The sequence below is a fragment of the Triticum aestivum genome, chromosome 1B (genome assembly GCF_018294505.1).
Source record: "Triticum aestivum cultivar Chinese Spring chromosome 1B, IWGSC CS RefSeq v2.1, whole genome shotgun sequence".
Lineage (NCBI taxonomy): Eukaryota > Viridiplantae > Streptophyta > Magnoliopsida > Poales > Poaceae > Triticum > Triticum aestivum.
The window spans coordinates 105019186-105044890 of NC_057795.1; the positions used below are offsets into that span (position 1 = coordinate 105019186).

The 25705-nt window shown below is 43.1% G+C and overlaps 1 long non-coding RNA gene across 1 annotated transcript; it reads left to right on the forward strand.

The window, feature by feature from the left end:
- The first annotated feature begins 10214 nt into the window (after window positions 1–10214).
- Window positions 10215–13478, forward strand: LOC123110568 (uncharacterized). The gene is made up of 3 exons (XR_006453475.1): window positions 10215–11548; window positions 11654–11722; window positions 13378–13478. It is a non-coding gene; the product is annotated as an uncharacterized lncRNA (long non-coding RNA).
- The last annotated feature ends 12227 nt before the right edge of the window (window positions 13479–25705 follow it).

The window sequence follows — 25705 nt, forward strand, 5'->3', positions numbered from 1 at the left end:
CGGCGGGCTGCGATGCAGCAGCAGCAGCAGCACGCATCGGCAAGGGAAGCAGGGGAGCAGGGGAGCGCGACGGCCAATGGCGGGACGCGGGTGAGCGTGGGAGCTGCAGGAGGTTGGCGGGGCGCGCGGCGCCAACGCGGGCGTGCGAGGCGAGCGCAGCAGCAAGCCGAGGCGGGGGCAGCAAAGCAGCAGCCGTAGTGGCCAGCAGCACGAGGTGACGGGGGCGGGTTCAGCTGCTGTGCGGGGGCGCGACGCCGGGCCCTCCCTGCTGAGCCCGGTGGACAGCGGCGGAGGTGGCGCGCAGGTGCACACGAGGTGTTTGAGAAAATGTCACAGGGAGAGGAGGAAGAAGGAGGAGGTTGACATTGACAGATGTCCCTGCCTATTATAAACATGTTTAAATTGTCTAAACTGGACATTATGTGAAAGTGGTAGCTTTTAGTCACAAATTTAGAAAATTTTGGTACTTTTCGTTTTTTTTAAAGTGATAGTTTGTTGTCAATCACTCAAAAAGGAAGAGAGAAAAAAAACTGCTTGCAACCTCTCCTGGTGCAAAAACCTGTGCCCATCCTGCACGACCCGCACATGGCGAGTCAGCAGCGCACCACATGCTGCATCGAAGTTCCTGCGTAGCTTGACCGTTGAAGAATATCTCATCGTAGTCGTAGGACCCAAGTGTCATGCTCCTAAAAATTTACGAACCTGTAGTGCACTCTGATCAAAGTTCAGAAAATTCAGGTAGAGCCAAATTTACTCGCGCGGTAGAAAGAGTAACGGTATCGGCAGGGCGAAGTTACGGATCTTGGCGGCCGTACTGTTTACGTACTCTTATGTTACCAAGTCTATGTACCGCGCACATGTCAAAAGGAAAAACGTCGACGTACGCCAGATACGTACTACGTAGATACGCGTTGTACTCCCTCCGTTCGGAATTACTTATCGTCAAAATGAATAAAAATAAAAATATCTAAAACTAAAATACATTTAGATACATCCATTTTTCTGACAAGTATTTCCAGACGAAGGGAATACTAAATTACCAGCTAAGGCGGGTGATACGTCGACCTAGCTTGTCAAACTGTCTGCAATAAGTGATTTTTAATTCTTAGAGCTTATCTGGATTAACAGATGGAATGTGGAATGGTACTATCCCAAGCTAAGATGACAGCCCAACTAATTAATATGATTAGCCAGTGAGCTAGTACTAAACAGACACGATCTAGCTAGCAAAAGCTAGACCGTACTACACACGGACACAAACTAATCAGGAGCGAGGAAGCAAGAAAGAAGATGGCTCGGGCCGACATGACAGCCAGCCTGCTCAATCGCCGGCCGGCCGGCAGGGTCGCTGGACCGGTCGGTCTAACCAGCCGACCGGATCAAAAGGCGGCAATCAGCCAGCCTAGCTGCACTGGTTTTTAATTTGGTGGACCCACTGGAGATTGCTGGGCAAGTTTGAACCTCCGTTACAATCGGAGAACTGGGCAAACACACACGTGTTCACATGTGGCTGCACGTGTTTTGGGCCGTTTCGTGAGGCGACGCGACTAACTGCGGTTCGAATCAATAATTCGATGCAGAGCCTCCTTGCTTTTCCACATGTTTTCTGTTGTTCTGGCCTTGTGGGGATGTTTTTCCTCGTGGTTTTGGTTCAACAGCTCCATCGATCGATCAAGTTCACACAGGGAAACGTGTGAATGGATCATATAGTTGTGACAGTTACAGACTATCCCCTTCTTGGAGAAGGTTTTCAGAGACAGAAAGAAATTGCTCGCTATTCCTGTCACCTATAGGTTACGTTCCTCCATTCAACCAAAAGGTGTCATCGATGCTATATATTCATCTCTTTCATGCAGTACAAGGAAAATAAAAAATAACCAAAAAATAACTACAAGTAGGTTTATATATCACCTAGAGACGACCGCAAGCACTGAAGATAGCCGAAAGTGCGTCACCGTCATCGCCCCTCCCTCATCAAAGTAAGGAAAAAAATGTTATAATACACACTCGAGAAGTCATCATGATATTGCCCCATAGGACTAGCACACTGAACAACGACCGCCCCCAATGAAGATAAGCATAGATTGGAAAGATCCAAATTATATAGACACGAACGAAGACTTGATCCACAAAGATCCACTGAAGACCGACACCGACTGAATCTCATGAGACCACTGCCACACGCCCTCTGATGACTCTAGACACACCATCGAAACGGGGGTTGGGTGCAGTGGCAGAACAAGGAAAAGATCGGGGGCAAAATGACACAAACTTTTGATTAAAGGGGGCAAACTACACCAATGTATGTATTTTTCTTCTAAATTCTGCATTTTTCATCTCCAAATTAGCAGCAAATCAGTGATCTCAGGGTGGTGGGGACGATGACAGCGACCTTATTTCATCTTCAGGGAGTCGCGACTTCCTCAAATTCCTACGTAGGACACATCCTAATAGACCTAAAAAAACACCTAAAACGGAATATGAATTGTTCCACCGGCACCGGCACCGAGGTCCACCACGCCTCTATGACCCTAAGGCAGGAGAGAGGCGGACCGGCGGAGATGCCAATGGGAGGCGGAGAAACCCTAATCGCCTAAGCAGTCGCAAGAGAAGGCGAAGGGGCACTCTTAAGCCCCGATATTGTTCATGACTTCATGCGGTCTTTAATCATTGTCCTAATGACACTAATTAGGTTGTTTATGTTCTTGCCAGACATGCATGACTTTTTAGCACATGTTACATGAGACGATGTATCTTTATTTTCTCAATTGTTATATAACTAGAACCAACTATGGAGGGCTTTGGGAGGTTTGAGCGAGGGGCGTACATGTTGTTTACTTTTTTTATTTTTCAATTATTTTCCTTTTTGTCCAGGTGTTTTCTTTGGCTTTTGTGTTTAGTTGTTTTCCTTCCTTTTGTTTTTCATGATTTTCTAGTACAACATGTGAGTACAAGTGCACTATACAGGAGTACATGTTGCACAAGAAGTACATGCCCAATAAATAGTATATGTTCTTAATTAATAAAAATTACCGTAGAACGATTGTTCTACGGTTTGGGCTCAAAAAAAATGTTGTAGCGTACGGATGTTGCATATCCCTCAAGGAGTACATGTTTTACCCTGTGTGAAGAACATATTGCACTGCATGAAGAGTTCATGGTGCAAGCATGTGGAGAACTGGAGATACATATTTCCAGTACAGGTTGCGGCACGGGAAGTACATGTTGCATCTGTGAATACATGTTTCACTGTGCACAGAGTACAAATTGCACCGTACAGGGAGTACATATTTATTGGAGCACGGGGAAGTACACCAATCATGGGGAGTACATGTATGTTATCTTGGAGAGTAAACATATGTTATTATGCGAAGTATAAGTTTGCTATAGTTGGGAGTATAAGTTGGGTCAAAAAAAGTTTCCAAAAATCTACCGACATCTGATTTAGTTTCAAAGATCTCAATGAATGAATACAACTTTGAAAATAATTCATAATTTGGACAGGCCTAGCAAAAGACACATACCCATCCTCTCATACTCCTGTGTATGAAAAAAAACCCACCGGAACTCCTTGGCAGCGACCAATGACAGACCAATGTTGCACCATTTGTCCCCCGTAATGACTTTACTATAACCTTTGTAAGAGATATTCTTTATAACTAGTATAACTACAGTCCAATTCTTTTGGCGACTTCTCTTGTAAGTCGCCCCTCCCGGAGGCGGGAAAAACCAGAGAAGGCCTTATATATAGATTGTGGGTTGTTGCAAAGGCATTCTGTAAAATAAACCTCCCAGCGACCAATTTTTTCTCGCTTTTCACTTTTTTTTGTTTTCTTCCCTTTTTCTTCTTTTCCCCTATGAGTTTCTTTGTCTCTTACTCATCCTTTTGGTTTCTTTGTTTGCATTTCTTTTTTGCACTGTTTTTTCTCCAGTTAACTTGTTTCCTTTTTCTGCTTGGTTTTCTTTTGTTTCTCTATTTGGTTTATTTTGCTTTTCCCCTTTCTTTCTTCAACACATGTCTACATTTTGTGATACACATTGTTCGTACACATCAAGAACATTTTTTATACACATTTAAAATAATTCAAATTCATGATTAACACTTTTTCAAATATATGTTTTGATGTGTATTGTTTCCACACAATTTGTACATTTTGTGTATACATCTAAAATATTTTTAATACAGATTTAACATTATATATACATATTTTTTTCAAATATATCTTTTGATGTCTAATTTTTTTCGTAGACATTGAACATTTTTCTTATACATCTGATACATTTTTAATATTTTATGTGTCCACGTTTAATATTTGCCATGTACATGATTAATATTTTTATAAACTCTAATTTTTGAATATCTACTTTTTCCATACACATTATACATTTTTTTACATCTGGAACATTTTTATACAGGTTTAACATTTTTTAAATAAATGATTAACATTTTTTAAAACTATATTTTTTGATGTCTACTTTTTTCCGTTCACATTGTACACTTTCTGTATATATCGAAAACATTTTTATATGAACATTTAAATTTTAAATGCATGATTTAAGTTTTCAAATGTTTTATGTAAATTATTTTTAAATATATATTTAGAATGTTTGAAAGTGTAAACAAAAGTTAAAAAAGAATGTAAAAAACCAGAAAAAGGAGGCTGTGCCATGTGGCCTATGGCCTCGTGCGTGCCTGGGCTGGCCCATCTCGCAGTAGCCTTCAGGCGAGGCTGCCCTACATCCCTCATCAGTTGCTAAAAAAGGTCTCTTCTCAAAAAAAAAAGTTGCTAAAAAATCACCTAAAAAAGTTGCTAAAATATAAGGGCAATGCTATGCGTTGGCCGGCAATAATCGAAAAATATCTGGCGCCCTGTTGACCATTGGATGAACAAGCTAATGGTCGTGTGATCTACTCGCATAAACAGCCACCACTTTGTAACAAGAGTGGTGTTGCATAAGGTCTTCTGCAGTTACAATCACTTCGAAGCGTTGCAATTGATTAACAAATGAAATGTGGAATTGTACTATCCCAGAGCTAAGATGACTGCCCAACTAATTAACATGATTAGCAAGTGAGCTAGTACTAAACAGACACGATCTAGTTAGGAAAAGCTAGACCGTACTACACACGGAGACAAACTAATCAGGAGCGAGGAAGCAAGAAAGAAGATGGCTCGGGCCGGCATGGCAGACAACCTGCTCAATCGCCGGCCGGCCGGCAGGGTCGCTGGACCGGTTGGTAGCGCAAACCGGTCGGTCTAACCGGCCGACCAGATCAAAAGGTGGCAATCGGCCAGCCTAGCTGCACTGGTTCTTAATTTCGTGGAGCCACTGGATTAATGGCGTTGCTAAGATTGCTGCGCAAGTTTGAGCTTGTGTTAGAATGGGAGAACTAGGCAAATACACACGTATTCACATGTGGCTGCACGGGCTTTGGGCCGATTGATGAGGCCAAGAAAGCCACTAAACTGCGGTTCGGATCGATATTTGGACGCAGAGCATCTTGCGTTTCCACGTGCTATGAATGAGTTTTACCAGACTCTTTATACCTCGGAAGGAGTGCAAGGGATACATCAAGTTATTGATCAAGTGCCAAAAAAGGTGACCGATGCTATGAATGCCGATTTGTGTGCCCCTTACACTAATGATGAGGTGAAAACAGCTCTTTTTCAAATGTTTCCCACTAATGCACCTGGCCCAGATGGCTTTCCAGCCTTGTTTTATCAGAAGCACTGGGATGTGTGCGGTGAGGATGTAACGAGAATAGTACTCAGAATTGTGAAAGGGGAGGAAAGCCCGGAGTCTATTAATGATACAGTATTGGTATTGATCCCTAAGGTAACTAATTCCAATCTTCTTTCGCAGTTCAGACCGATCAGTTTATGCAATGTGCCGTATAAGATTGCTTCGAAGGTTATCGCAAACAGGTTGAAACTTGTTCTACCAGACATCATCTCTGAGGAGCAATCTGCGTTTGTGCCAGCTAGATTGATCACATATAACATAATTTGTGCCTATGAATGTCTACATTTTATGAAGAGAAGCAGGTCAAGAAGTAATAGTTTTTGTGCTCTGAAGTTAGATATGATGAAAGCCTATGACAGGCTAGAGTGGACCTATCTGAGGGCCATGATGGAGAAGTTGGGTTTTGCACCAAGTTGGATTGACACAGTCATGGTTATGGTTTCTGCAGTCTCCTTCTCAGTGTTGTTTAATGGAGAAAGACTTGAGCGTTTTTATCCATCACGAGGAATTCGGCAGGGAGATCCTATCTCACCTTACCTATTTTTGATCGCAACAGAGGGCCTTTCGTGCCTCCTGAAATCCAGTTCACAGTCATCTACACTCGCAGGTAGTAGAGTGGCGCCAATGGCTCCTGCTGTTAACCATCTTCTTTTCGCAGATGACAGCCTGTTGCTTTTCAAATCTAGCGTGGAGGTTGCAGAAAGAGTATCAAACCTACTGACCATTTATTGCAATGCTTCGGGTCAGAGAATTAATACTGAGAAATCATCAATATTTTTCAGTAAAGGGTGCCCACAGAATCTTAGAGATGAAGTGAAGAACCGTTTGAATGTCCACAATGAATCTCTTAATGAACGTTATCTTGGTATGCCAACAGATGTGGGCCAGTCGAAGAATGGCACATTCAAATATTTGCGCGTCAGAGTTTGGGAGAAGGTGAAAGGCTGGATGCAGAAGCTGTTATCGGCGATAGGGAAGGAAATCCTCATAAAATTTGTGGCACAAGCTATTCCGGTATTCTCCATGGCTTGTTTCAGGCTACCCAGGGGACTTTGTGACAACATTACATCCATCATTCGCCAATTTTGGTGGGGAAGCAGAAGGGGGAAACTCAAGCCGGCCTGGGTATCGTAGGATGTCATGACCAAGCCAAAACATATGGGAGGCATGGGGTTTAGGGACATGGAACTTTTTAACCTAGCTTTGCTTGCTCGACAGGCGTGGAGGCTTCTGAATGACACTGAATCTCTGAGTGCAAGACTTCTGAAGGCCGTTTATTTCCCAGATGTATCACTTTTTCAAGCTGAGTTGGGAACACACCCGTCCAAGATTTGGAGAGAAATCTTAGATGGAAGGGATGTAATGGCGCAGGCTGTGGTTAGAAGAATTGGTGATGGTGCTTCAACCGGTATCTGGGACCATAATTGGATCCCTAGAGAAAGCTACAAGAGACCGATCGCAGCTCGGGTGGCAGCCCTGCCACGTTTGGTATCCGAACTAATTAAGCCATCTACGGCTTCATGGAAGGAGGAGATGATACGGACGGTGTTTACTGAGTTTGATGCCGAAGCAATAATGCAGATACCATTGTGTACACGATGTGTTGAGGATTTCTGGTCCTGGGGGGAAGAACCACGGGGCAACTTTTCGGTCGGGTCTGCATACCGCATGCTAGTTCGAACAAAACATGATAGAGAAGGATGGTTGGACGAGGCAGAAACAACATCTTCCAGTGAGGGACAAAGCAAAGAATGGAAGGCAATCTAGAAGGTCGCAGTACCGAGCAAAATAAAGGTCTTTCTATGGCGCCTTGCTCGAAACTCGATACCATCGGGAGACGTTTTGCATAGGAGGAATATGGCAACGACGAGGGCATGTGGCTTGTGTGGGACGACCGACTCTTGGAGACATGCGCTGCTTAACTGTCCCATGTCGAGATGCACCCGAGCACTATCATCGGAGGATATACTGGACAAGTTAAGCTCTCACCATCAAGAATGCCCAAAATCATGGTTATCTGCTCTGATGAGAGCTCTCAAACCCGATGATTTTATTAGGTTCTCGGTCTCGCTGTGGGCTATATGGGGTGCAAGGAGGAAAGCATTGTATGAGGGCATTTTCAAGTCACCACAGGCAACACATGGGTTCATAAACTCTTACATAAATGATCTTCAGATCATAGTCCCAAGTGTACATGCAACACGGAGAGGAGTTGTGCAACACTCGATCTGGATTGCTCCCCCTGGAGGCCACGCGAAGCTGGATGTTGACGTCGCGGTGGGTAGTAGAAGCCGGTTTGGAGCTGTGGCATCAATATGTCGGGACCAGGCAGGTGGCTTTCTAGGTGCATCGGCTGTTATTTTCAAGCATGTTAAAGATCCATCTACCTTAGAAGCTTTGGCGTCGCGGGAGGGCCTTGATCTAGCAGCAGACTTACATATATCAAGGGTACATGCGGCTACAGATTGCAAGGGTGTGGCAAGTGAGATTGGTAGGAGGAGCAGTGCGGTGTTTGGCGCAGTGGTCAGGGAAATAGAGATGCAAGTTTCTTCTTTTATTTCATGTAACGTAGTTTATCAGTCTAGGAGCTCAAACTTTGATGCTCACAACTTAGCAAAGCATGCTTTATCTTTGAGTGTTGGCCGCCATGTTTGGTTAGGCCAACGCGAAGGAATTCCTTTTGTCCATGTAAACATTGTGACGGCGTAATAAAGCTTTGCGAGGTTGCCTAAAAAAACGTGCTTGTGGTTCAATAGCTCCATCGATCGATTATAAATTGAGAAAAATATAGTATTTTTATCCCTCAAATTTATGAAAAGTATCTAACTGATCCCTAAGAATTTTTGGGCGCTATTTGATACCTCAATTATTATTGGGTTTGTCTAGGACACATCTAGATGCGACATAGTTATGTCACATCTAAGCTAATGTCCACTCTGTTTGAGGTCTATTTTTTCCCTAGTTTTTTTTTATTTTTTATTAGTGCATTATATATTTGTGGGAGCTTAGATGTGACATCCTTAAAAAACATCTAGATGTGAATTAGCCAAACGGTTATTAAAACCGGGTAAATTTTGTCCAAAAACGGATTTAAGTAGAAAACCAGCCACGTGGCAACAAATTTCTCTCTCCTCACACTCGAAGGAGATCGAGGCTGCCTACTTAAAATTGGCGTGCTGCTGCCACCATGGCCTCAAGGGAGTTGTTGTTGCAGCCAACCACTGGCGGAGCTACAACAAGGCCTAATGGGCCATGGCCCGCCCAGCTCATGGCCGAAACTATGAAAGAGTAGAGAAAAAACTGGGCCTTTTGAGAGAGAAAAATGTGTTTTCTTTAGCTTGGCCCGCCCAATAAGTTTCTGTAGCTCTGCCACTGTAGCCAACCATCATCATCGATGCAAAGGAGAGAAAGAGAAGGATCCACAAATTCGTGCATCAGCAACAACTCCTCGTCGGCGAAGGGGTCGGCGGCGCACTACATGCACACTCTAGGCACCCTGCGTTGGCGCTATCGGCAGTGCTACTCCAGGTGGAGGAGGGAAGCTGGAGGGGGCGTAGAAGTAGTGGATGATGGAGAGGACGCTTGTCGTGCAATCGGGGGGGGGGGGGGGCACGCCAGTGGTGACGGTCGCTGGATCTGGCAGGGGGCGCGGCGGGAAGGCTGTGAGAGGGAAGTTGCACATGGATCCCCCTCATCCCAGATCGGAGTTGGATGGGAGACAGCGATGGAGATTTGGAGCAGGGATTGGATCAGGCAGCAACTAAGGAGGATGGCGCCCACGCAGTGCAGGGCTCGAGCTCCGGTGAGTTGGACAGATGAGGCAGCACATCTAGTTGCAATGGAGAAGGGAACTCCTCTAAGGCTCTCGATCTAGGACGGAAGCCATCGATGGGAGGTGCCACGCACAGGATCCTTGTCAACACCGGTAGGATCCACCGAGAAGGAAGGTTAGGGTCATAGGGAGGACGTGCGACCACGACCACCGGACACAAGCTTGGTGGTGCATTTTTCTTCTTCTGCTCTACACATCCAGAAACAAGCACAACGGGAGCCACCCAGCCTCCTCGCCGCTCAGGATTCCTGGTCGTTGGATCCTTCTTTTGATGCATTCTAGGTCGTAGGATCTCGCCCTTGGATGACCTTAATCGTTGGATCGAGCCGGAACACTACTACAAGGTTTCCATCGGTTTCACTTACTATTTTGCCTACTCCATAATTACATTGCTGCCTCGCTGAAGTGTGGGGTCCTTCGCTGGTGGGCCGCGCTGGTCAGCGGCTGTGGCTGGGAGTATGGTCGGTGCGGCCCGTCAGTCCCCTCAAGAGGAAAAGATCTCGTGCCACCGCCGCTATTCCCCTGCCCCGCCGAGGGTGTTTCCGACTTTTCATGTTCTACCCCTGTGCGTGGTGGCCGCTGGTTGGCTGTGGTTCGACCAGGTTGGGGGTGTGGCTAGCTTGCCTCTTATGCTCTCATTCTCCCCCTTCGCCCTGCTCCCATTCATCCCCTGAGGAACCCTAGCCACCGCCCCAATTAGCCACCGGCCTCCTCTCCGCCATTGCTGCCCACCTCCCGCTCCTCCCACTACCACTCTAACCTCACATCCAGAACCATCCGGTTCAGTCCATAGAAGGGGAGGGAATGGCTGCGGTGGCGGAGGATGTGGAGGCGTTCCTGGCGATGTGCGCGGTGTTGGGGGATGCAGCATACGGTGCAACCAAGGCCATGCTGGAGTGGCTCAACGCGCCGGCCAAGCGCGCCGAGGCCAGGCGGCTCCTCGGCACCGTGCGATGACGATTCACCATCGGCGGCCCTGCCGCAGGCCTCGAGTGCTTCCGCATCAGTGGAGAGGCCCCAATTCCTCCCTAGGTCTGCACACCGACGCCAGCCGCCGCAACCGGAAAGCGCTCTCCAGCCACTGCCATATGCCTGGTTTCTTTACCTTCTTTTACTTTTATGGATTTATAGCTAGCAATAGAGGACCATAGATGGGGAACAAATTGAGGAGGTACGACGGTTGGGGTAGGCTTGACCGCCGGTGGATTCGCCGTGGCCCGGGTTCTGGCAGATTGGTGTTGGTGTAGGCGGTAATTGCAGCGACGTTGGTGGACCATCTGTTGGTCTTGGATGCCCCAGTCTGGGTTTTTGAGGCTATGGAAAGCTGGATGTGCTCTTTTTTCTAGGTGGGATCAGACGTTGTTCTGGGTGGCAAATGCCTCGTTGTGTTGACTACCATAGTGAGGCCGGTGGAATTCAGTGGCCTGGCATCAAGGAGTTGAGGCTGAGGTTGCAGGCAATTGCACTGAGAGTGCTATGGGAGTGGCTTCGACGTACCCAACCTAGAAGACCCTTGCAAGGGCTAGAGATGATATAGTCAATTTTGTGCATGGGAAATTCATAGACTGATTATGTATGCTATGTAGTGTGTTGATGCTGCTCATGATCCAGTCATACCTAGAGTCATAACTTTGGTTTTCTCACATGCCTTCGTTTCGCATTATCTTGTGTAAGCACATCCATGCAAAAGGTTGTGTGGGTGTCTTTTAATTTCAGAGGTAAATAAACTCCCCTTAGTTTTTTGGCCTGACACTAAATCAGCTTTCTTCTTTTACGCAATTCATGTCGCTAAGATTGTTTTTTACCATGTAAATTTTCCCTGATCGGTTTGCTTGATGGATGAATGGTGATGATGATGTGATTGTTTTTTTACCATGTGCAACCAGTACTTGGCCGAGATGCTCACCGAGAACCAGATGCTTGGGCCTTTGATGCAGGTGCTGCCCATATGCAGCAAGCTGTCGAGCCAAGGTGAGATCTCCTAAGGAAGATTCCTTTAGATGATTGGTTGATGCACACTGCACACCTAAGGAAACAACCATACTCATCTCTTTCTCTATAAATTATTCTATCCAGGTTGTTGGCACATCTTATAACCAGGTAACTTCCACTGGATCCTTCTATTAACAAGCAGCTAGACCCAAGGTACTAATGTAAATTGCTCAATCATTTTGATATTTAGTCTCTCAAGAGTTCTTTTCTTAGTATATTGTTCTTCAAGTTCCACTTTCATTTTACCCAGTCATGCCCAAATGCATTTTCTATAAATCATTCTAAAAGATCCATTTGTGACTTACTACCCCCTCTGCCCATATTTTTATCTATGGATGTTGCTCTCTCTCTCTCTCTCTCTCTCTCTGTTATGGCCATGTTTAGTGCTTTTGCTTAGTCCAAAGGGAGTAGCTTTGTCCTGCATAAATTAGATCTTTCTGAAAACCTTATAACTAAGATCCACCTTGGTTTGGTATGTGATTTATAATCACATCTCATGCTATACTAAAATCGTAGTTGTGCCTTCTGAAACATCTTTTCTAGGGAGACAAACAGACTGCTGTATGAATATCATGCACCTTTTTTTACAGTTGAGTTGCCTTAAGTGGTATCCCCCCCCGCCGCAGAGCTTGCTAAGTGTCGAACTACTACTATTTTCTTTGATGTATAACAATGGAGAGAATGTGCACAGTTGTGTTTCCAAAGTCATTTGCCATTCATATTTTTTTCCACATGCTTAATGCTTGCGTTCAGAATTTAGATGTTTTTGGATGAAAATTGATGTTTCATTATTTTAGTAGTTCATTGGACAGTCCAAAATCTCTTTTCCATAGTTAAATATTCCCTACTAACTCAGAAGTGGTCGTTCATAACTAACCATGCATGCATGCATAGTTATGTACCTTCAACGGTATTGTAGTATGCAAGAAGTTTCTATTGTTCCACTCTTCATCTGTGCATCTTATTAGTAGATGCTTATTTATTTAGTCATCTTCTGGATTATTTGACAAGCTGATGGTTCAATTCCACTTTGATGCATGAACGTCCCAAAAAGAAGGTGAAGATGGATATATGCACCTGTTGGGAAACGTAGCATGCAATTTCAAAAAAATTCCTACGCTCGTGCAAGATCTATCTAGGAGATGCATAGCCATGAGGGGGGGAGAGTGTGTCCATGTACCCTCGTAGACCGAAAGCAGAAGCGTTTGTTAACGCGGTTGATGTAGTCGAACTTCTTCTTGTTTCGACCGATCAAGCACCGAACGTACGACACCTCTGAGTTCTGCACACATTCAGCTCGATGACATCCCTCGAACTCTTGATTCAGCAAAGTGTTGAGGGAGAGTTCCTTCAGCACGACAGTCTGGTGACGATGATGGTGAAGTGATGCATGCAAGGCTTCGCCTAAGCACTATGTGAATAAGACCGGAGGCGTAAACTGTGGAGGGGGGCGCCGCACACGGCTAACAATGTTTGATGTGTGTTCTAGGCGCCCCCTCCCCACGTATATAAGGAAGGAAGGGGGAGAGAGGCAGCCCTAGGCATGCCCAAGTAGGAGGAATCGTACTTGGGCTCTTAGTCCAATTCGGCCTCCCCCCTTTCCTTTTACCGGAAGGGGGAGAAAGGAAGAGAGAGGGGAGAAGCAAAGAGGGGGGCACCACCCCTCCTCCTAATCCAATTCGGCCTCCTTCCTTGGGGGGTGATACGTCCATTTTGCATCATGCTTTGATATTGATATTTATTGCATTATGGGATGTTAATAATCGTTATGTCACAATACTTATGCATATTCTCTCTTATTTTACAAGGTTTACATGAAGAGGGAGAATGTCGGCAGCTGGAATTCTGGGCTGGAAAAGGAGCAAATATTAGAGACCTATTCTGCACAACTCCAAAAGTCTTGAAACTCCACGGAAGTTATTTTTGGAATTAATAAAAAATACAGAGCAAAGAAAATACCAGAGGGGGGACACCCACCATCCACGATGGTGGGAGGCGTGCCCTACCCCCCTGGGCGTGCCCCCTGCCTCGTGGGCCACCTGGCAGGCCTCCGGTGCCCATCTTCTGCTATATGAAGTCTTTTACCCAGGAAAAAAATAATAAGCAAGCTTTCGGGATGAAACACCGCCACCACGAGGCGGAACCTTGGCAGAACCAATCTAGGGCTCCGGCGGAGCTGTTCTGCCGGGCAAACATCCCTCCGGAAGGGGGAAATCATCACCATCGTCATCTCCATCGATCCTCTCATCGGGAGGGGATCAATCTCCTTCAACATCTTCACCAGCACCATCTCCTCTCAAACCCTAGTTCATCTCTTGTATCCAATCTTTGCCTCAAAACCTCAGATTGGTACCTGTGGGTTGCTAGTAGTGTTGATTACTCCTTGTAGTTGATGCTAGTTGGCTTATTCGGTGGAAGATCATATGCTCAGATCCTTAAAGCATATTAATACCCCTCTGATTATGAACATGAATATGATTTGTGAGTAGTTATGTTTGTTCCTGAGGACATGGGAGAAGTCTTGCCATAAGTAGTCATGTGAATTTGGTATTCGTTTGATATTTTGATGAGATGTATGTTGTCTTTCCTCTAGTGGTGTTATGTGAACATCGACTACATGACACTTCACCATTGTTTGGGCCTAGACGAAGGCATTAGGAAGTAATAGGTATATGATGGGTTGCTAGAGTGACAGAAGCTTAAACCCTAGTTTATGAGTTGCTTCGTAAGGGGCTGATTTGGATCCATATGTTTCATGCTGTGGTTAGGTTTACCTTAATACTTCTTTTGTAGTTACGGATGCTTGCAATAGGGGTTAATCATAAGTTGGATGCTTGTCCAAGAAAGGGCAGTACCCAAGCACTGGTCCACCCACATACCAAGCACTGCACCTTATTTACTTTTGTTAGTTGTTACCCGTTACGAATTACCTTATCACAAAACTATCTGTTACCGACAATTTCAGTGCTTGCAGAGAATACCTTACTGAAAACCGCTTGTCATTTCCTTCTGCTCCTCGTTGGGTTCGACACTCTTACTTATCAAAAGGACTAAGATAGATCCCCTACACTTGTGGGTCATCAAGACTCTTTTCTGGCGCCATTGCCGGGGAGTGAAGCGCCTTTGGTAAGTTGAACTTGGTAAGGAAAAATTTATATAGTGTGCTGAAATTTACTATCACTTGTTACTATGAAACATAATCCTTTGAGGGGCTTGTTCGGGGTATCTTCGCCCTGACCAGTAGAGCAAAGAGTTGCTCCTCAACCTACTGAACCTACTGAAAATGTTTACTTTGAAATTCAGGTATGATAGAGAAACTGCTAGCTAATCCTTCTACAGGAGATGGAACATTGCATCCCGATTTGCACCTAATCTATGTGGATGAAGTTTGTGGATTATTTAAGCTTGCAGGTATGCCCGAGGATATTATCAAGAAGAAGGTCTTCCCTTTATCTTTGAAGGGAAAGGCATTGACATGGTTTAGGCTATGTGATGATATGGGATCATGGAACTACAACCAATTGAAATTGGAATTTCATCAGAAGTTTTATCCTAGGCATCTTGTTCATCATGATCGTAATTATATATATAATTTTTGGCCTCGCAAAGGAGAAAGCATCGCTCAAGCTTGGGGAAGGCTTAAGTCAATGTTATATTCATGCCCCAATCATGACCTCTCAAGAGAAATTATTATTCAATTTTTTTATGCTCGGCTTTCTCTCAACAATCTCTCCATGCTCAATACTTCTGGTACTAGTTCTTTTATGATGAAGACTATTGAATTCAGATGAGATTTATTGGAAAGAATTAATCGCAACTCTGAAGATTGGGATATCGACGAAGGTAAGGAGTCAGGTATAACACCTAAGTTTGATTGTGTTAAATCTTTTATTGATACCAATGCTTTTAATGAATTTAGCACTAAATATGGACTTGACTCTGAGATAGTAGCTTCTTTTTGTGAATTATTTGCTACTCATGTTGACCTCCCTAAGGAGAAGTGGTTTAAATATAATCCTCCCATTGAAGTAAAAGTAGTTGCACCTATTAAAGTTGAAGAAAAGACTATCACTTTTAATGATCCTATTGTTCCTACTACCCATATTGAGAACCCACCTTTCCCTATTAGGATAAAGGATCATGCTAAAGCTTCAACTGTGGTTCGTAAGAGTAATACTAGAACACCTACACCACCTAAGCATATTAAAGTTGACCCTAGTATGGCCATGGTTAAAGATCTCTTGGCTGATAATATTGATGGGCATGTTATTTACTTCTGTGATGAAGCTGCTAGAATTGTTAGACCCAATGCTAAAAATAAACATAGACCTGTTGTAGGCATGCCTGTTATTTTTGTTAAAATGGGAGATCATTGTTATCATGGCTTATGTGATATAGGTGCTAGTGCAAGTGCAATACCTCATTCCTTATAAAAGGAAATTATGCATGATATTGCACCTGTTGAGATAGAAGAAATTGATGTTACAATTAAGCTTGCCAATAGAGATACTATTTCACCAATTGGGATTGTTAGAGATGTCGAAGTCTTGTGTGGGAAAGTTAAATATCCTGCTGATTTTCTTGTTCTTGGTTCCCCACAAGATAGCTTTTGTCCCATCATATTTGGTAGACCCTTCTTGAATACTGTTAATGCTAGGATAGACTGCAAAAAGGATGTTGTTACTATTGGTTTGGGGGATATGTCTCATGAGTTTAATTTTTCTAAATTTCATAGACAACCCCGTGATAAAGAATTTCCTAGTAAGGATGAAATTATTGGTCTTCCTTCTATTGCCGTGCCTCCTAATGATCCTTTAGAGCAATATTTGCTAGACCATGAAATGATATGTTTATGAATGAAAGAAGGGAGATAGATGAAGTATTCTTTAAACAGGGACCTATTTTGAAACCCAACTTGCCTGTTGAAATCCTAGGGGATCCTCATCCACCCAAGGGTGATCCCATGTTTGAGCTTAAACCACTACCTGATACCCTTAAATATGCTTATCTTGATGAAAAGAATATATATCCTATTATTATTAGTGCTAACCTTTCAGAGCAGGAAGAGGAGAAATTATTGAAAACTCTGAAGAAGCACCGTGCTGCTATTGGATATACTCTTGATGATCTTAAGGGCATTAGTCCCACCCTATGCCAACACAAAATAGAATTGGAGAAAGATCCCAAACCAGTTGTTGATCACCAACGGCGGTTGAATCCTAAGATGAAAGAAGTGGTTAGAAAAAAAATACTAAAGCTCCTGGAGGCAATTATAATCTATCCTGTTGCTGATAGTCAGTGGGTAAGTCATGTCCATTGTGTCCCTAAGAAGGGAGGTATCACTTTCGTTCCTAATGATAAAGATGAATTGATCCTGCAAAGAATTGTCATAGGTTATAGGATGGTAATTGATTTCCGCAAGTTAAATAAAGCTACTAAAAAGTATCATTACCCTTTACCTTTTATAGATCAAATGCTAGAAAGATTATCCAAACATACACATTTTTGCTTTCTAGATGGTTACTCTAGTTTCTTTCAAATACCTGTGTCAAAAGAGGATCAAGAAAAGACGACTTTTACTTGCCCTTTCGGTACTTTTGCTTAGAGACATATGCCTTTTGGTTTATGTAATGCACCTGCTACCTTTCAAAGATGCATGATGGCTATATCTCTGACTTTTGTGAAAAGATTGTTGAGGTTTTCATGGATGATTTCTCCGTTTATGGATCTTCTTTTGATGATTGCTTGAGCAACCTTGATCGAGTTTTGCAGAGGTGTGAAGAAACTAATCTTGTCTTGAATTGGGAGAAGTGCCACTTTATGGTTAATGAAGGCATTGTCTTGGGACATAAAATTTCTGAAAGAGGTATTGAAGTTGATAAATCTAAAGTTGATGCTATTGAAAAGATGTCGTGTCCTAAAGACATTAAAGGTATAAGAAGTTTCCTTGGTCATGCCGGTTTTTATAGAGGTTTATTAAGGACTTCTCTAAAATTTCTAGGCCTCTGACTAATCTCTTACAAAAAGATATTCCTTTTGTCTTCGATGATGATTGTGTAGAAGCATTTGAAATACTTAAGAAAGCTTTGATTTCTGTACCTATTGTTCAGCCACCTGATTAGAATTTACCCTTTGAAATTATGTGCGATGCTAGTGATTATGCCGTAGCTAGGTGCTGTTCTAGGACAAAGAGTTGATAAGAAACTAAATGTTATTCAATATGCTAGTAAAACTCTAGACAGTGCCCAGAGAAATTATGCTACTACTGAAAAAGAATTTTTAGAAGTTGTATTTGCTTGTGATAAGTTTAGACCTTATATTATTAATTCTAAAGTAATTGTTCACACTGATCATGCTGCTATTAAATATCTTATGGAAAAGAAATATGCTAAACCTAGAATTATTAGATGGGTTCTCCTACTACAAGAATTTTATTTGCATATTATTGATAGAAAGGGAGCTGAAAACCCCACTGCAGACAACTTGTCTAGGTTAGAGAATGTTCTTGATGACCCACTACCTATTGATGATAGCTTTCCTGACGAACAATTAGCTGTCATAAATGCTTCTCCTACTGCTCCATGGTATGTTGATTATGCTAATTACATTGTTGCTAAATTTATACCACCTAGTTTCACGTACCAGCAAAAGAAAAAGTTTTTCTATGATCTAAGACATTACTTCTAGGATGACCCGCATCGTTATAAAGAAGGACTAGATGGTGTTATTAGACATTGTGTACCTGAGCGTGAACAGGAACAGATCCTACACAAGTGCCACTCCGAGGCTTATGGAGGACACCATGCTGGAGATAGGACTGCGCATAAGGTATTGCAATCCGGATTTTATTGGCCTACTCTCTTCAAGGATGCCTGTAAGTTTGTCTTGTCTTGCGATGAATGTGAAAGAATTGGTAATATTAGTAGACGTCAAGAAATGCCTATGAATTATTCTCTTGTTATTGAACCATCTGATGTTTGAGGCTTTGATTATATGGGATCGTTTCCTTCCTCTAATGGGTATACACATATTTTAGTTACTGTTGATTACGTTACTAAGTGGGTAGAAGCTATTCCAACTAGTAGTGCTGATCATAATACCTCTATTAAGATGCTTAAAGAAGTTATTTTTCCGAGGTTTGGAGTCCCTAGATATTTAATGACTGATGGTGGTTCACATTTTATTCATGGTGCTTTTCGTAAAATGCTTGCTAAGTATGACGTTAATCATAGAATTGTATCTCCATATCACCCACAGTCTAGTGGCCAAGTAGAACTGAGTAACATAGAGCTTAAATTGATTTTGCAAAAGACTGTTAATAGATCTAGAAAGAATTGGTCCAAGAAACTTGATGATGCATTGTGGGCTTATAGAACTGCATATAAAGATCCTATGGGTATGTTTCCATATAAAATGGTTTATGGAAAAGCATGTCACTTACCTCTCGAACTAGAACATAAGGCATATTGGGCCAAGAGCTTAATTACAATTTCAAACTTGCCGATGAGAAGAGGTTATTTGATATTAGCTCACTTGATGAATGGAGAACTCAAGCCTATGAGAATGCCAAACTGTTTAAAGAAAAAGTTAAAAGATGTCATGACAAAAGGATACAAAAGCGTTAGTTTAATGTAGGTGACTATGTGTTGCTATTCAACTCTCGTTTAAGATTTTTTGCAGGAAAACTCCTCTCTAGATGGGAAGGGCCTTACGTTATCGAGGAGTTCTATCGTTCCGGTGCCATAAAAATCAACAACTTCAAAGGCACAAATTCGAAGGTGGTGAACGGTCAAAGGATCAAATATTATATCTCAGGTAATCCCATAAATGTTGAAACCAATGTTATTGAAACCGTAACCCCGGAGGAATACATGAGGGACACTTCCGAGAACGTTTCAGACTCCAAAAAGGAATAGGTATGTGGTACGGTAAGTAAACCGACTCCAAAATAGTTCTAATAGAAATTTTTCTCCGTTTTGGAATATTTAGGAAAATAGGAAAATAAGAAGTAGTCCAGGAAGGACACAGGCATCCACGAGGGTGGAGGGCGCGCCCTACCCCCTCGGCATGCCCCCTGCCTCGTGGGCACCTCGTGTGCTCTCTGGACTCTGTTTTCTTGCACGATACTTCTTTTTGTCGGTAAAAATTCATTATATAATCTCCCGAAGGTTTTGACCACCGTACCACGACGAAATCCTCTGTTTTTGTCTTGAACTGTTTTGGTCACAGATTAGAGCAAGATGTCTTCTCAAGAGTCAGTAGGGGAGAGTCGGGTGTCTCATCCAACACCGGGACCAGGAGCAAACAACGATGCTGACAACTTTGGTCCATCAATGGAGGAAGAGATGGAGGCCGATTTGAAAAGGATAGATGCTATGGTGGAGGATCAAGAAGTTACTTGTCGCTTCCGATCCGGATTCACGATGGGGGAACTGCAGAGCTCAACTATTCTAAACTCGGTCATCCCTTCCAATGTTAGATTTCTTTCTTATGAAAATATGAAAAAGAGTGCCACTTGTTCCCCCGCAGCTATGCAACATCCATGGGTGAAAGGAACTTTAGCCGTCACGGGTAAGCTCCGTAAGGAAATAATGGACCTCAAGCAGCAAGTCAGTAAGCTCGAGGAGGAGAATTGTATCCTGAGGGGCATCATTGCCAAGAATATCACACCACCACCTCCAAAGAAAGAGACATAATCACATGGGTATGGGCACTCCCCTTGGCAATTGCCAAGCTTGGGGGAGGTGCCCCGATATCGTATCACCATCACACTCCTATCTTTACCGTTTTCTTAGTTTGATCCTTTTGGTAATATCTTGATCTAGTAGAATAAAGTTTTAGTATGATCTAGTTTTGAGTTTTGCTTTATGATTCCTCTATCTAATCGAGTCCATGAGCTATATATAATGAAGATTAGTGTTGAGTCAAGGGCTTTGCTATCTTGCTATGATCTTGTGGGAGTAAAAGAAAAAGAAAGAATAAAAAAGAAATAAAGAGATCATATGGATCTTATGGAGAGTAATGACTTCACATATAAAGAGTATGATGAATAAAAGTTGTTGAGAGTTGAAAAACATAGTTTTGGTCATTGTTGCAATTAATAGGAAGTAATAAAGAAAGAGAGGTTTTCACATATAAATATACTATCTTGGACATCTTTTATGATTGTGAGCACTCATTATGACATGCTAAAGAGTTGATGTTGGACAAGGAAGACAACGTAATGGGTTATATTTTCTTATATCCGAAATAAAGTATATTGTCATGGATCATCCAACATGTTGAGCTTGCCTTCCCCCCTCGTGCTAGCCAAATTCTTTGCACCAAGTAGAGATACTACTTGTGCTTCCGAATATCCTTAAAACCAGTTTTGCCATGAGAGTCCACCATACCTACCTATGGATTGAGTAAGATCCTTGAAGTAAGTTGTCATGTTGCATGCAATAATAATTGCTCTCTAAATATGTATGACTTATTAGTGTGGAGAAAATAAGCTTTATACGATCTTGTGATATGGAAGCAATAAAAGCGACGGACTGCATAATAAAGGTCCATATCACAAGTGGCAATTTGAAGTGACGTTCTTTTGCATTAAGATTTCGTGCATCCAACCATAAAAGCACATGACAACCTTTGCTTCCCTCTATGAAGGGCCTATCTTTTATTCTTGTCTTATACATTATGCAAGAGTCATGGTGATCTTCACCTTTCCTTTTTACATTTTATCCTTTGGCAAGCACCTTGTGTTGGAAAGATCCTGATATATATATCCAATTGGATGAAAGTTAGCATGAATTATTATTGTTGACATTATCCTTGAGGTAAAAGGTTGGGAGGCAACACTATAAGCCTCTATCTTCCTCTGTGTCCAATTAAAACTCCATACCCATATGTAGCGACCCGACCTCAGATGGTCAAGTCTCTGTGATTCCGTGTCATCCCTGGATCGGTAATGCTGACACACACGGTACTCGAAGGATTTATAACAGAGTAGCAATCACACACTTATTACATCGAATGTCTCAAAAGAGAACTTATTACAATAATATGGCTTAAGGCCATCTAATGCGATAACAGCGGAAGGCTTGGAAGATAAAGTGAGTCCATCAACTCCAACGACATAGCTGAGCTGCACGGCAACGACCTACGAACCTTACTCCTCATCTGAAAAGTCTGCAACATAATACGTTGCAGCCCGAGAACGGGTCAGCACATGGAATATGCTGGCAATGTAACACAAAAGAGCAATGACAGAATAATACTACCACTACATGCATATTTGGCTGGTGGAAAGCTCTATGGTTACAGTTTTGCGAAAAGCCAAATTTTCCCTACTACAAAGGAATAAATTTAATTTTAACTATCATGGTGATTGAAACATCATTTGAGAATGGTAACCCCAACTCAATGATCCCAATTAAAATAGTTAACAACCCAGCAAGATTAATTAGAAGTGTTGAGATACATGCGAATACTCAAGTACTAGATACTCAGAATTGTCCATAACTGGGGACACGGCTAACCATGATTAGATTGTACACTCTGCAGAGGTTTGCGCACTTTTCCCCGCAAGCCTCGATCGCCTCCGCTGATTCCTCGCACTACATGATGTTTGAGAAACGGATGACCGAGACACAGTCTTTCAGAAACAGTAACTCTCTACTCCGGGCAGACCATACAAAACCTACAAACCCACTACCTGCTGATCCACCTCTTCAATAGCTTCACGTAACTTACTCAACTATGCTAGAGCCCATAATAGCTTGCGGCTGCACACGGAAGTTTCTAGCATGAATAGACTCAGTTCCCTTTGAGCCTGGGTGGCGGTCCATAGGAGAATCACACGGTAACCCCGGGATTTCCAAAAATAAAACAGGCAATCACTGGATACCCCAGGTGCCTCAATACACCCAGATGTGTATTAAAGTTGCCACCTTAAGTAAACCATTAATTTAACAATCTCACATCTGTCATGGAAATCACTCAAACCCAATCCACGTCTACGAGCATAGCATGGCAAAATAAGCAACACGTAGAAGTAACTCCCAAGGGTTTGATAATAAACAGGGCAATAGGTTCTACCTCAGCAACTACTTCCCAAAACCCACATATTAAAGGCATCCTAGTCATGCAATGTTTGAGGATTGAAACTAATGCATAAAAACTAGGTATGAAAAGAGTATGATCAATATGTCACTTGCCTTGCTGACGATCCGTGAATCCTAGAGACTCATAGTAACACGCTTCGCACTCCGGGAATTCTATCACAAGCAAACAATAACATACATAAGCAACAATCAAAGATGCACAAGTAGAACTCCAAATAAAAGAGTTTGACCGGAGAGTTCAACTTAAGAACTCCGGTTTGCAAAAAGAATCAAATCAAATGGAGCAACGAAACTCAAACGGCAAAAGAAACAAGATCCGTTAACTAATCTGAGCTAGGGTCAAATTTAATAGAGATAAAAACTTGTTTGAGTTGATTATTCGGAAAGAAGGTTTCGAGATGAAACTCCAGGTGCTTGAATCGCCTGATTTCGATAAACGAGCGAAAAGATAAACATGTTTGAACATCGGATCAGAAATCGCGATCAGAAAAATCACGGAATAAATCCGATAAAAAGAAAAACGACGAGCGGCTAAACGAACGAACGTTCGTTAACAGAAACTAAATGATGTACACGTTCGTTAGAACGAACGGACGAGCGAACGCTCGCTAAATAAATAAACCGAAGAATAAAACCGATCTATATAAAAAAACGAACTTGGGTTTTTCAAAAAAAATCGAAGGAGTTTATTAAAAAAACGGCGGCAAGGGGGGGGGGGGTGGCTACCTCCGGCGAGGTCGTCCGGCGGGGCGGGCGGCTCCGGCGGCTCGGCGAGGGGTGGCGGGGCTTGGGAGGCGGCGGCGGGGTGCTAGGGCGGCGGCGGCGACTCGGCGGCGGCGGCTCGGGGCTCGGCTCCGGGCTCCGGGAGGCGGCGGCGGCGGCGGCGGCGGCGATGGCTAGAGGGGGCGGGGGCGGCACTATATAAAGGGGCAGGGCGGGGCGACTTGGAGGAGGGGGCAAGGCGCGGCGGCGGAGTCCGGCTCGGACTCCGGAGTTCGGGTCGACGGTGGTGGGGCGCGCGCGCACGCAGGAGGCGACGGCGGTGGGCGGCTGGGCCGGCCTGCTCGGCTGGGCCTTTGGCCCAGTCGGGCGCGGGTTTTTTTAAACATTCCGCCGACTAGAAAAAAAATCCTAGAAAAATATAAATAAAAATCTAAAAATTCCAAAACAAGTTTTCTCCGTCTAAATAAAATATTTAGAACAAGATGAACTTTTCTTGGCCCCTAAAATGCAATTTTTAAAACATGCAAATTTTTCTAGGGCAAATAAAATTCCGAATAAACTCAAATAAAATCCAAATAATGATTTTAACATTTTTCCTCCGATATTTCAATTGTTTTGGAGAAGTCATATTATCTCCCCTCATTTATTATTTTAAAATGAAATATTTTCCGGAGAGAAATAATTAAAAATCAAAATCCTCGTCTTCACTATTTGATAAAAATTTCAAATATGAAAATTGGAAAATCCCCAACTCTCTCCGAAGGTCCTTGAGTTGCTTAGGATTTCGAGGATTGCAAACGAAAAATCAATAAAATATGATATGCATGGATGACCTATGTATAACATGCCAAATTGGAAATTTGGGATGTTACAAACCTACCCCCCTTAAGATGAATCTCGCCCTCGAGATTCGGGTTGGCTAGAAAATAGGTGCGGGTGATCCTTGCGAATATCCTCTTCTCGCTCCCAGGTGGCTTCCTCCTCAGTATGATGACTCCACTGAACTTTGCAAAACTTGATCACCTTGTTGCGAGTGACTCGACTATCAAACTCAAGAATCTTTACTGGCTTCTCCTCATAGGTCAGATTATTATCCAGCTGAATCGCCTCCAAAGGTACTGTATCATTCAATGGTATATCGGCCATCTCAGCATGGCACTTCTTCAGCTGTGATACGTGAAACACATCGTGAACTCCTGACAACCCTTCAGGTAACTCCAGTTCGTAGGCAACTTCTCCCATCCGTCCCAAAATACGATACGGTCCTACAAATCTCGGGGCTAACTTTCCCTTAACTCCAAAATGTTTTACTCCCCTCAAAGGTGATACTCGTTAATAAGCTCTGTCTCCAATTTCATAGGTTACTTCCTTGCGTTTTGAATCTGCATAACTCTTCTGTCTGGACTGAGCGATCTTTATTCTGTCTCTGATCAGTTTAACCTTCTCTTCTGATTCCTTGATCAAATCTGGTCCAAACAATTGACGGTCTCCTACCTCATCCCACATCAATGGTGTTCTACATCTGCGTCCATACAGAGCTTCGAACGGTGCCATCTTCAAACTGGCCTGGTAGCTATTGTTATAAGAGAACTCCGCGTATGGTAAATTGTCATCCCAACTAGATCCATAATCTAGCGCACATGCTCTTAGCATGTCCTCCAGGATCTGATTGACTCTTTCTGTCTGTCCATCTGTTTGAGGGTGAAAAGCGGTACTGAATTCCAATCGGGTACCCAAAGTCAGGTGTAATTGATGCCAAAACTTTGAAGTAAACTGGGTTCCTCTATCTGATACGATGCTCCTTGGAACTCCATGTAAACATACGATCCTGGTCATATATATCTTGGCCAACTTTGCACTTGTATACATTGTTTTCACCGGGATGAAGTGAGCTACTTTAGTTAATCGATCCACAACTACCCATATAGAATCATATCCTGCCTTGGTTCTGGGTAATCCGGTAATAAAGTCCATACCAAGTTTGTCCCACTTCCATTCGGGTATTGGCATAGGCTGTAACAGTCCTGCTGGTTTCTGATGCTCTGCCTTCACTCTCTGACATACATCACATACGGCTACATACTCGGCAATATCCTTCTTCATACCAGTCCACCAGAAACGTTCCTTCAAGTCCAAATACATCTTGGTGTTTCCGGGATGAATCGAGTATGGTGAGTCATGGGCCTCCTAAAGTATCAACTTCCTGATCTCCGAATTGTTGGGCACATAAATCCGGTCCTCAAACCACAAGGTATCGTGCTCATCCTCACGAAAACCTTTGGCTTTACCTTCGCCCATCCTCTCT